General features: G+C 50.0%; 1 long non-coding RNA gene across 2 annotated transcripts; it reads right to left on the bottom strand.

Moving 5' to 3' along the window:
* Positions 1-2,135: 2,135 nt before the first annotated feature.
* Positions 2,136-12,345, bottom strand: LOC311578472. Of its 2 annotated transcripts, none has more exons than XR_014772881.1 (3): positions 12,112-12,345; positions 7,674-7,808; positions 2,136-3,383 (listed from the first exon to the last, which is right to left on the bottom strand). It is a non-coding gene; the product is annotated as an uncharacterized lncRNA (long non-coding RNA). The 2 variants fall into 2 exon arrangements; XR_014772882.1 differs by lacking the exon at positions 12,112-12,345 and adding an exon at positions 11,574-11,714.
* Between the last annotated feature and the right edge of the window lie 832 nt (positions 12,346-13,177).

Below are 13,177 nucleotides of genomic sequence, written 5' to 3'. Positions count from 1 at the left end.
CACACACACACAACTTGTGTGCACATGAACACACATGCATAACTCCACTTCAAGCTAGCCTGCTCTGAATGGCAGCTCACACTTCTCCAACCACCCACAACACAGAAAACTGCGCCCACCACGGTCTTGCTGCCTCCTCCTCACCCAGCCCTCCTCCCTTTGTTGATCCTCTGTTGGTTTTTCTCGGTTTCCTCTCCAGGCTTCCCAGCATCACTTAGCGTGTTGTCCTCCGATCTCTTTGAGCCTCTTTCCTGCATATTCTCCCCAGTTCTGCATGCTTCCCCAGTCCTGGCTGACCCCAACAAGCTCAACCCCACAGCGCACATGCCTCGGGGTGGGCTGTGTGCCCTGCTCTTCCAGTTCCCCCTCCTGTGGTCTCCCTGCCTCCCCTTTCTTCTCTCTCCTGGGAGCCAAAGTCTCCAGTTTAAACTTACAAAACACGGACTCATCTCCCAAGCCTGTGTTGCCACCTCACCGGCCATTTTCTTCCCTCTTGGTCCGTCTGCTCACAAAGGCAGCACCTCCTGCCCAGTGGTTCCTGCTCCTCTCCTGCCCATCCTCCTGAACTCCTAGGTCTGGCCAAACCTTCCATGGGCACTTCTGTCTATGAAGATGACTGTTGGCCGCCTCCTGTCACGGTATCTTCTGAAGTCCCTTCTCTGTTTCCTCTTCAGATTTCTTCTCTTTATTTTTCTTCCTGTCCTTTTGGATTTTTACACAGCCTTGCATGTGTGTGTGTGTGTGTGTGTGTGTGTGTGGTGTGTGGTGTGTATGTGTGTAGTGTGTGTCTGGGTGTGGTGTATATCTGTGTGTAATGTGTGGGTATGTGGTGTATGTGTGTGTGTGGTGTGTGGGGTGGGTATGTGGTGTGTGTATGGTATATGTGGTGTGTGTATGTGGTGTGTGGGGTGTGTGTGTATGTGGTGTGTGTATGGTGTATGTGGTATGTATATGTGGTGTGCGAGTGTGTGGTGTATATGTGTGTGGGCGCATGTGTGCACACACATAGCTGTTGTCTCTTTTAGGATCTGCTGTTGGGTCTGGAGGTACAGCCTGACAGTGACCCCTCTCATGTCCATTGAAGACCACCTTCGCTCTTGTCTGTGGGATCTCCTGGGGGCCTGGGAACTCATAATAGAAAATATACTGTGAGTGGGACACACCCTTAGGCTGCACCTGACTGAAACAATCAGAGGGAAGACAGCTTCACCATGCCCTGGGTGTTCCATTGTTTGTTTACACTGGCAACTGATTTAGTATCTAAAGGTTAGATATTATAAAATTAGAACACATTTTCCCAGTGTGTGTGGGTGTGTGGGTGTGTGTGTAACATGTACAAGACATCGAGTTAAAATTGAGTGAGGTGTACATGGCACACAGGGTCAAGGCCAGCAGAAGTTTTCTGGTATTTGCTAATGAGCATCCATGACAGGCTCATCCCTCCTCCCTCCTCCCTCCTCCCTCCTCCCTCCTCCCTCCTCCCTCCCTCAAGACTTGACCAAGTACAGCCAGCACACTGTTCTCAGAGGCAGTTGGACAAGTCCATTGCCCAAGGGCCAAAGCAAGCACTTTTCCACATTTCTAAAAGCCGTTTACACAGGAGCTGACAAGATGGCTCAGTGGGTAAAGCCTGAACTGATGACATGTGCTTTATCCCAGAGGCCATGTAAAGGCTGAAGAGAATCTGTTCCACAAAGCTGTCCTCTGACCTCCATAAGCATGCCACGACACAGTGCACACAGGTAATTTTTAAAAGCTATTTACGCAGTGTTATTTTACTATTTCTACTGCAAAATACATCAAGTACTTCTACACTTGACCTTAGACAAGCGATACATCAGTCGCTTCTAAATATCTAGGACTGGATATTTCATATAGAACCCATCTACTCTTCACACAACGTTTGTGAATAAAATTTTAAGGAATGGCTATAACTTGAGAATCCACTAGTCTTTTTTTTTTTTTAAGATTTATCTATTTATTATTATGTATACAGTGTTCTGCCTGCATATACACCTGCAGGCCCAAGGTGGCATCAGATTACATTATAGATGGTTGTGAGCCACCATGTGGTTGCTGGAATTGAACTCAGGACCTGTGGAAGAACAGACAGTGCTCTTAACCACTGAGCCATCTCTCCAGCCCAAGGATCCACTAGTCTGACACTTGGGACCATAATTCTGCCACTGAGTCCCCAGTGATCTGCCTCCCTATGTAGCAACAGACCTGGCTCTTTCTTACATGTCAGTCACTCCCGTTTCACACGCTGAGCCAGGTGGTTCTGGAACAAAGTGCTAGAGAGAAATGGATTCTTTATCCTGCCCCTCTGTGGATGCAACTCTGTCATGGCCTGGGACAGCGGAAGGCCCCAGGGTGGATGGTGTCTGTGGGGGTTTGCAGGCAAGCGCCAGCTACTGTGCACAGCATATGCACGGCCACACTCTAGTCGCTGGCCAGGCCATCCTTGAGACCCACCTTTACATGCAGAACTACAAACTAGGAAGAAGCAGAGTAGTTGGGATGGTCCGGACAGGACCTTTGCGAGGCAAAAAACTTAGGAAGATGATCTGTATGGATGCTGGAGGCCAGAATCCAAGGACAGCAGCCTGAATCTGCTGATCTCTGCAGCGGTAGCAAGCCCAAACCATGGAGAACTGGCTGGCCTGCCAGATCCTTCCAAACACACGTGACCAAGCGCGCATGTGCACAAACACACACGCGCGCGCGCACACACACACACACACACACACATTGTCACTGCGAGGTGTCACTCACACCCACGTACAGCAGAACCTCTTGGAGCCCCAGGCTGTACTCCCACACCACTGGCTGGCACTTCAGCAGAGAGTTTTTCTCTGTTTTAAATTAAAACACAGATACGTCTTGCATTAATTTGAGTAGTAAAGTTTAGCACCCACTCGGGGCTTTCATAAAATATACAGGAGCACATTACACAGTTTCAGAACACAAGAAGGGGCGAGGGAGTTCACACGTGAAGCATCTGATAAAAATCCTTCACCAGAAAGATGGCAAGGTTCTGCTCATACGCCTCTTTCCCACATTAAGTCCGATGGCTGGCACTGCTTCTAGAAAAATCTGAATCTCTTTAGATCCACCTGACTTCTCAGCAGCAGCTGTACACGTAAATCCTTGCCCTCAAGGCCAGGGCCACTCTAGGAGAGGTCTGCTTTTACTGTGTGGGCACACTGACCCATCCTGTCACACTATCCTGGGTCGGGGCATGCCTTGCTTTGAGGCAGGTTTGCAGAGGGACATTGTCACCGTGCATGAAAACTTATGTGAAGCTCATTTCTCAACTCCTGTGTGGCTGAGGTGATGCTGAGGGTCTCTTCAGCTCAGAGTCCAGCAGCCAACTTGAAGGCCTGGGAGGAGAGTGAAAAGGAAGGCACGTAAGGAGACTGAGGAAAACAATGCTGTCTGATGGGCAGGAGCTTCCTGTGCTGACGTGGGCTCCTGGGGTGGGAAAGCCCTTCTCCCTGTCCCTCCTTTAGGCTCAGCTGTAGAGTTTGCCACCACTGGAGTCTGGGCACTGCAAGGTGTGGCCGAAGGGTCCTGAGCTGACACGCCCTTCGGACAATAAGCTGCTGGGATTCCAGGCAAGAAATCTGAAGCCAGAAGCCCCTTGATAAGTCATCTTCAGAGCAGAGAGTGAGAAATGCACCAGAAGACACTAGGAACCGGGGTTTTAATTCAGGCCTTGCCTTCAGATCTGCTTTCCAAGAGCCCAGGAGAACATGAAATACATATGCGATTTGTTTATCATTTATACAGTTTTTACCTGCATGTGTGCCTGCAAGCCAGAAGAGGGCGCCAGATCTCATTATAGATGGTTATGTGCTACCCTGTGGTTTCTGGGAATTGAACTCAGGACCTTTGGAGGGACAGCCAAAGCTCCTAACCTCTGAGCCATCGCTCTAGCCCCGACGAAATATATTTTAAAGGCTGGAGCAGAGAAGAACTGAAAGGGCTCCAGGGTGAAGTGAGGTCACGTTGCAGGGGGCTTTCTTTCTGGGGAGAGAATTCCGAACAAGGTCTCCTGCACCTCACACTCACTATGTAGCTGGGGATGACACTGAACAACTGGTTTTCCTGTTTCCACCTCCCGACCCCTGGCATTTCAGGGGTGAGTCTTCCAGGTAGTTTTCAAAGCAGAACCTCCCCACCAGCCGCCCTTACCCAGTCAAGGCTGTGAGGGGCCACCACTGACCAGGCTGGGCACTGAGTGTACCGATAGAGCATCTAACTCAAACCTCAGACTTCAGGAGGCTGAGGCCACCCCTGCTGTCTGATGGGCAGGAGCCTCCTGTGTTGAGGTGGGCTCCTGGGGTAGGAAAGCCCTTCTCCCTGTCCCAGAGGCCCCATCAGCCCTCTCATCAGGGAAGGCCCAGCCACCAGCTGCTCCACACAAGCTTGCCACCTACCTCTGAGTCCCTGTCACCGGCACAGAGACCAGAAAATGTGCTGAGAGAGTAGACAGAGGACGACAAGAGAACACAACCCTCGGGGTCACCCAGAACTTCCAGCCCTGCCTTGTGGCCCTCTACCACAGGCTCAGTTCAGGGGTCCCTGTAGCCTTTGTGACCCTTTTGTGGCCCTTCTCACTGGGAAGACCCATTTCCCAGAGCTTCTTCACACCCGGTTCCGGGGTTTGCCACCACTGGATTCTGGGCACTGCAAGATGTGGCCAGAAGGTTCTGAGCTGACAGGACCCTTCACCCCGATTAGCTGTCAGTAATACCAGGGCTGACAAAGAAGGCCTCTCACAGAAGCCCTTGAAAAGCACTTTTCTTCAGGGACTAACCCAGGGGCTCAGAGTAGGCAACACACACACACACACACGTGCATACACACACACACACACACACACACACACACACACACACGTGCTGCCACCCCTCTCTGAGTGTCATCACAGCTATGAGGCTGGCTATACAGTCCAGCTATGCCTTTCAGCGGCTGGAGGGACAGAGCTGAGCCCCCACCCTTTGGACTAGGGAACACATCTGACAAAGCAGAGGCACCAGTGTGATGGATTCCCCTGACTCAACTCTTTTGAGCCCATGGCTCTAATATAAAGACGGTCTCAACAGCGTGCTTGCTCAGGTCCCCTTCCTCACTAGCCACAGGAGTTCTGTGAGGTAACTTGGCCCAGGCACAGGACCTCACCCACAGACACCTCAGCATCACCTCACATGTCAGGGCTGATCTGTTAAATAACATCCACGATGCCATGATCACACTCTAAAAACAGATAAATCCCTTAATGACATCAAATTCCCAGAGAGTTCTCAGAGTGCCTCAGCTGCCCCTAGGTTCCCTGGTTTTGGTTTTTTACAGGGCTGAGAGCTGAACCCAAGATCTTAAATGTACTAGGCAACTGTTGGACTGAACCTTGGTGTAAATCAGAATCAGAACTCCAATGCATTTGGACTCCTTCACAAGCACAGCATGGCTCTCTCACATACACCCAATGTCTAAAAAAAATTTTTTTTAACTATAATAAATTACCACTATACATGTACTAGGACAATACCAAGGAAATAATAAAAACTAACAAGTGCTCTGTCGAGGGTGTGGGGACACAGTGGCCCAGACACAGTGCTGGTGGGAGTGTAAAATGGCAAGGCTCTCCTTCAGTGTGATGGCTGATCCTGTTTGTCACTGTGACTGGATCTGGAGTACACAAAGCCCTCAGTCCTGGGCATGCGTGTGAGGGATTTTCTTGGGTATATTCACTGAAATGGGAAACCCCACCCTAAACACGTGCAGCATCTTCCAGTGTCAGCCCAGATAAAAGAAAGTTGAAGGGGCACTTTGCTTCCTGCCTGATTACTGTGTTAGTTACTTTTCCATTGTGATAAAACACCGAGGCCAAAAACAACTTACAGAAAGGGTGTGTTGAGGGCTTCTGGTTTCGGGGGTGGGGGGGTGGGGGGGTATATGTTTGTCGTGGCGGGGAGGCATAGCGGCGAGTGGTGGGCATGACAGGAGGAACAGGAAGCTGAGAGCTCACATCTCAACCACCATCACGAAGCTGCAAAGCTTTTAAACTCTAAACTCTGCCCCCAGATGACACAGTTCCTGGACTGCAGAGGAGGCCAATGTAAAAGGGACGGCCCACCTCCTCCACAGGAAACTGGCAGCACAGTTTGACTGTTGGAAATCAGACACAGACTTAAACTGCTTCTGAGTCCCAAGGCCAGGAGCGTGGCTCTCAAGTGGGAATCCTAAAAATGCCAACTCTTAACGTGTTTAAATCCAACTCTGGCCACTCTGAGCGGAGATGGCAGTGCGGCCAACAGGCCCTAAGTTCCACTATGGCACCCAACTGTTCAAAAACAAAATCCCGTGCTTTTCCAGACCTGCGCCTGCCCTGTGCTGCTTTCCTCGGGCCACAAGAAGGCAGCTGAAAAAACAACAAAACAGCCAGCAAAGGAAGAAACTCTGTGGCATGCCTCGCCTTTCCCACTGCAGCCACTCTCAGAGGAGCCTAGGGTTTCAGGCACCGTCACGGAGTGTACAGCTATCTGTCACAGGGTCATCTATGTACAATAAAACCAAACACACAAAAGGCCCACAGCACATATGAGAGAGAGAGAGAGAGAGAGAGAGAGAGAGAGAGAGAGAGAGAGGGAGAGGGAGAGGGAGAGGGAGAGAGAGAGAGAGAGAGAGACCGTGAGGGCTGTCGGGAATATTTAAGGACTGGATTTCCTCACCCATCTGCACCAAACTCCCATCAACCAACCTGTTCCGCCATCTCTGGATTCCTATGCAACCAAAACAAAGGCCTGAATTCTGCAGCATGGCCAGGCTCTGAGAACAAAAGTGAGCTCTTTCCTACCCACCCTGCCCCAGCATCCTTACCAGCCACGCAGGAAAGGGACAAGAATACAAATCTCACTTAGTGACAGGGTCACCCTGGCCTGGAGTTTCTCATCTTTGGATGTGTTTTTAAATTTACATTTATTTACTCTGCTCACACACCCTCACGCACAGGCTACAGCACACGTGTGGAGATCTGAGGACAACTTGGAAGATTCAGCCTACTCCAGGTGCCTTTCCCCTGCCTTTCCCAGTACATCAACACGTGACCAAAATGACTTTCTTTATGGGCTGGAGAGATGGTTTAGCAGTAAAGAGCTCTGGCTGCTCTTCCAAAGGCCCTGAATTCAAGTCCCAGCAACCACAGGGTGACTCACAGCCATCTAAAATGGGATCTGATGCCATCTTCTGGCCTGCAGACATAAATACATAAATAAATAAGCCTTTTTTCCCCCCCAACTGATGGCTGAAACCAAAAGATTTTTTACAAAATTCTTTTCACATTCAAAATACAGACTTAAAAGTTTGTGAACAAGGGGCTGGAGAGATGGGTCAGTGGTTAACAGCGCCACCTGTTCTTCCAGAGGTCCTGAGTTCAATTCCCAGCAACCACGTAGTGGCTCACAACCATCTATGATGGGATCTGATGCCCTCTTCTGGCCTGCAGGCGTATGTGCAGATAAAGCACTCACCACGTACATGAAATAGATAAATAAATAATAAATTTTTTAAAGTCTGTGACTAAAAATTATGAACATACTGAATCTTGTGAGTTTGGACTAAGACACTGAAAGCAAATAAAAGATTCAAACCCAGGGCTAGGGACATACCTCAGTGGTATGGTGTTTACCCAGCTCTGAGAGGACCTGAGCTCCAGGCTGTCCTGAATGTTCCCTGTTTGGCCCCTCCTGCCTTTTCTGTTTCCTTTTGAATTCCAGTTTCATCTGCTTAGGATTCTCTTCTTCCTTGAAACAAACAAACAAAAATATGTCAGCGTGACTCCAGAGGAGGAAAACCCCCAAAGCTGGTGTCACCATGATGCCTCTGGTGGGAAGAGACACAAGTCACCAGGCAGTACTGCCACCTCCTCCCTGCTCCGCCCTCCTCAACTTCCAGCCCAGTTCAGCCCCACCCACCCCCACGCTCCCCACTGCCTGCCCTGGAGCTCTCTTAGCTCTCTCTCTCTCTCTCTCTTAGCTGTCTCCACTATTTAGGGATGAGATCGGGCAGGACATGGGTGATTCAAAAGCAGAGTCAGCAAGCATGGAAGCTGCATGATCAAAAGTCACAAGTCAAAGGTCAAAGGTCAAAGTGCAGGCCCCGGCAGAAGCAGCCTCATCCCTCACACTAGGTCCGAGCTGGTCCTCATCACCCCTCTCTGAGAAAGTAGGTGGGCTAAGGAGATACTGAGGGGGCCCTCGGGCCAGGCACAGGAGAGCTCTGAGGGATCAGAGCTTGGACCCTGACAGCAAAGATAGCCCTATGGCTGTGCCCTGCCTTGCCACAAAGGCTCTGGGATTGAAATAGAGGAGATAGGACCTAGAAAGTGCGCTGGAGGCAAGGCACGGGGGTTAGCATCCCTTCCTCGGTGATAACTCTTTCCTTGGGTGATGACCCTCTCCTTGGGGTTCCCCTGCCCTCTGTGTCCCCTCTCTTTGGTGTCCCCCAAGTATGTCCTCCTCTTCTGGTATACTGGACTTCTGAACAAGTTTCCATGCAGGAACTCAGGCCCAGCCCCTGACCAGTTAGTTACCTTTCTGTGGCTGCCCCTATCAAACAAGGCCTGGACACAAGACTTGTGAGAATCTGGCTCTGGTCAAAGCTTGAGAAGCTCTTTGGGTGTGCTTGTCCCTTGGATCTTCCTCCTGTGCCGAAGGGCTTTCCTGTCTGGACCCCACACCCACTCCCACCCCCCTTTGGGACCGAGGCTCCCCACTTTGTCTTTGTTTTTGTCTTTCCTGCTCTCTCTTCATTTCTCCACACTCAGGACCTGACCACTCCTCTTCTGTAGGCTCAATTTTCTTAACCAATATATTTTATTAACAACTTATTAATCGAGCGTACGTCACTTATAAACCGACTAACCAAACCAATAGGAAAAGAGGATTAAGGAGCACAATAACAAAACCGTAAGGATATCAGTTCCGAGGAACAATTCTCCTGGCACAATCAGCAGGATTTCTTCTGCTGGAACCTGGAGTGATCAGAACCTGGAACCTCAGCAGGAGCCGGAGTCCCGAAGCCTTCCCTCGAGCGGTTCTCTCTAGGAGCGTCTCGAAGTGCAGCGATGAACAGCCAAAACTATCCAAAGTCCCCGAAGGCCCCGCCTCCAGTTCTGGGCTCCTTTATATATCTCCTCCCAGAGTCTGTTCACGGGATCTTTTCAGCTGTCAACAATCAAGCTCCTGCACGAGGTGGCTGCTCTGCTAGTGGATTAACCTCACCTGTTCTCTCACAAGACCGTTCATCATCCCACACTTGGGATCCTAAAGGACAGGTTTATCTCTCCTTCACTCTTCCATCACCTTGTATTCCATCTGGTTACAGTTTTTCCCCTTTGATCTGAAAGCCTTAGCACTCAGGCAAGCCTCGTGAGCTGGGCATTTTTAGTAAACTTTATGTTGGCCTTCTAAATAGTTGAGTAATATGAAAACATGAAGACAACATGTCAGATCCAAGAACACGCTCAAGACCAGTTAACTGGCTCAGGATCACTTCCCCTGACTTGAAACCTCTGGCAGTCCCTATGGTGAGTCCTTCTGGTCCTCCATCCACAAACAGATGGAGCAGTCTATGGGTCATCAGCCTTGGCAGTTCTGGTAAGCTATGGGCCCTGAGCATCGTTGGTCCTTGAGAGGATCCTTAAGGGCTTTCTTGAGAGATGAGCTGGTAAGGTCCTGAGAGCACTGTGTAAGTGCACTGGAGTTAGGGAAGCTCAGGACCAGCCCCTGACATGCTCTTGTCTGTCTTTCATGGGGAGGATTGCCATCAGCTAGGGCCTCAGGCAGGATTCCCTTCCACGACTGGGTCTCAGACAGAAGGGGTCTGAACCACAGGCCTGGCAGGAGATCAGAGTGAGTTGAACATTAGGACAGCATTTGGGCTCCAGTTTACATGGCTTTAGGACAAATGGACACCGGGGGAAAGTGGCTACTGCAAACACACTCCCTGCCTCTACAGTGTGGCTGCTTTATAAATCGCAGCCCATGTTCAGGGTTATTAAGGATGCTATCTTCCTGTCTTCTTTACAAATAGGTGTTAGGCAAATGGCTGTCTTCCTGTGTTGGTGAATGATGAGGACCAGGCGTCACCACGGAGATGGCTTGCTGCACTGATCTGCGGAGCCTTTGCATAACAATAGCATCTAATATGCATTTGTGCCTGGATTCTCTGAAATCACAGGGAGGCTGAACTCACTCCATTCACGATGATGCCACGGGAGCTATCGCCGGAAAGGATCCTGTGAAAGCAGCGTATACATCATACACTTCTTAAACACCATCGCCAGCAAGTGACAACAGCATCACCACTCAGTCACCAAGATTAAAAATTAGTCAGACGTGGAAAATAGAAACAGGGCTTCATAAGAAGGAGGGACGGTTGCACTGAATAATGTGCCCTCTTTTGCGTAGTAAATAAATGATATGTATTTCCGGGTGACAAATGTTTCCCAGGACAGCTATGTCTAGGTAGTCTCATTGTCAGCTGACTGGCTAGACAAGTGTCAAAAATATGTCACAAATTGTGTCCAAAAAATGCCTGACAACACACGATAATGACATCAGAGTCCCCTCTGTCCAGGTCAAATCCAGAGTAGGCCACAAATGAGTAAGTGCCCTTGGAATTAAAATTTTGGGGGACTGAATTTGAGGCCTCAACTGCAGAAGACAAATGTTCTCCCACTGAGCCACATCCTCGGCCCCAGCAATATTCCTCCAGGTGTCACTGACTCTGAAAACACAGCGCTCTCTCTCTCTCTCTCTCTCTCTCTCTCTCTCTCTCTCTCTCTCTCTCTCGTGTGTGTGTGTGTGTGTGTGTGTGTGTGTGTGTGTGTGTATGTGTGTGTGAGTGAATGTGTGTATATGTGTGTGAGGTATGTGGAGATAGGAGGGTGGGTGGTTTTTTGGGGTGTGTGTGTGTGTATGTGTGTGTGTGTGTGTGTGTGTGTGTGTGTGTGTGTAACAAGGTAGATAACTGGCCCTTGATTATCTTCCTGCTGCCTCTGAGCAGTCTGGCTTGGCCCAGCCTATATTCCTGGTTTTTTTTTTCCTCCTCTTCTTTTTAAAAAGATTTTTATTTTAATTTTTACATGTGTGTGCACACATGTGCGTGTACTCCTATGTGTATGCCAGTACAAGTGCCCATGGATGCCAGAAGAGAGCATTTGAGCCCGTGGAGCTGGAGTCACAGGTAGTTGTAAGCTGTCCAATGTCGGTGCTGCGAACGAACTCAGTCCTCTGCAAGAGCAATATGCGCTCTTACGCACTGAGCCATTGTCCCAGCCCTTACACCCCTTACTCAGCCACTCTCAGGAAGGACAGACAGTCCCACAGGGGCACCCAGACGCACCTGACACCAGAAGTGCCCTGCATATGCCCTAATTCTCCTCCTCCTCCCCTTCCTAAGCCTTCCCCAGACTCATAACCAGGAATTGTACTAACTCTAATTCCGTGTATTAGCTCCCATGCTCCTGGCTCGTGTAATCACAGCCAAAGCAGCCAGGTTCTCACCCTCCACTGACAGGAGCTAGCTAGTCTCCTCTGCACGGCTTGAGACAGTACGGGAGAGCACCACAGCCTCTTCTGTAGCTTCTCCTGCTTCCTGCTTCTGTCGCTCCGGATTCTCCCTCCTTTTCTGAACATTGTCATGACCTGTCACGCACTCCTGTCCAGGCACAATATAACAAGAACAAGAAAATACAGGCCTTTGTTTCTACTGGTCTCTGAGCTCCAGGCTCAACAGTTATTGGCTGTACCCATGGAGCCATCCACTAAGTACCCTAACCCGGGCTCTCCTCCTGGTGGCCACGCCATTAAATCCACGGCTCAGCCTTCACAGGCCGTCCCTGCAGCCTTGCCAGGTTGTCAGCAAGCCTCTACATGGGTCCAGCTTGGCTGCATAGGCACACTCATGGGGTCTTTGTGTGCTATTTGGGAGGCAGAAGGCTGTGGGCACCTTCAGCTTGTTGAGTGTGATGCAAGCTAACTGCTATGCCCATTGCCCAGTAAATGCCAATGCCCAACACAATACCACTGCCCCAGGCCTTACCAGGTCACGATCCTCAAGGTGAAAAGTACCCATGCAAGTCCCTCTGCCAGTGTGGAAGGACAATCATGTGTGTGTTATCCAGCCCTGTGATCCTTTTCCTGATCTGTCCTCCAGAAGACCTCAAGCAATCCACCTTCTTGCTCTAAACAGAACTTCACCCTCTCTTTCCTTCTGAGAGCATGCAAACCCGTAGGAGTGGCTGTGTGCTGGGGCCTGCCCTCTCCGAGGCTCCCTGCAGTGCCTCTAGGGACAGACTTTTGGGGACTGACCCATGGTGCCTGATGCAAGTTAGTGCTCTGGGGTGGGGGTGAGGGGGAGCGAGCCCTTTTGTTTTCTTTTTCTTTCTTTCTTTCTTTCTTTGTTGTTGTTGTTGTTTTTGTTTTCAAGACAGGGTTTCACTGTGTAACCTTGGCTGTCCTGGACTTGCTTTGTAGACCAGGCTGGCCTCGAACTCACAGTGATCCACCTGCCTCTGCCTCCTGAGCACTGGGATTAAAGGTGTGAGCCACCACGCCCGGCTCTTTTGTTTTCTAAAGTGACTCCACTTACCTTCAGGTAGCAATGAACATTCGTTTGTTTCCCTTGTTTCCCGGGGCTTCTGACAGCCCTGCACAGGGGCTTGATGTGACAGAGATTGATGCCCTGCCTCACCGGGAAGCTAGGTACATCTTTTACTAAAGGTGGCTTCCGAATGACAAATGGCTTTCTCACAAACATGGAACTGTTGATTGTATTTACAAACAGTTCATTTTTCAGGTGCTGCTGGTCCTGCCCCTCACGCTTGGGGCCCCTCCACATGATGCATGGGTGGCTATTACCAACATTGATTAAGGCGTCCCGTCCTTCTGCAATACCAGTCCCTCCATTCATCACAGACAGACGCTCACACATGCCGTGCCCCCCCCTACAGTCCCTGTACTTGACTGTATCTGTTCATCAGCTGTATTGTTCTGTGTGTGTTCAATGAATAAGGGGCATGCCACCGCTCTGACATCTTGATGTCCACAGCAGTGGACAAACAAACCACTAATTAAATCCTTTGCCTTTATCCAATCTTGGGGCCTCA

Source organism: Acomys minous, assembly GCF_964271855.1.
Source record: "Acomys minous genome assembly, chromosome: 12".
Taxonomy (NCBI): domain Eukaryota; kingdom Metazoa; phylum Chordata; class Mammalia; order Rodentia; family Muridae; genus Acomys; species Acomys minous.
Note: the sequence above shows the minus strand (reverse complement) of the source record. Positions and strands in the feature narration are given on the sequence as shown.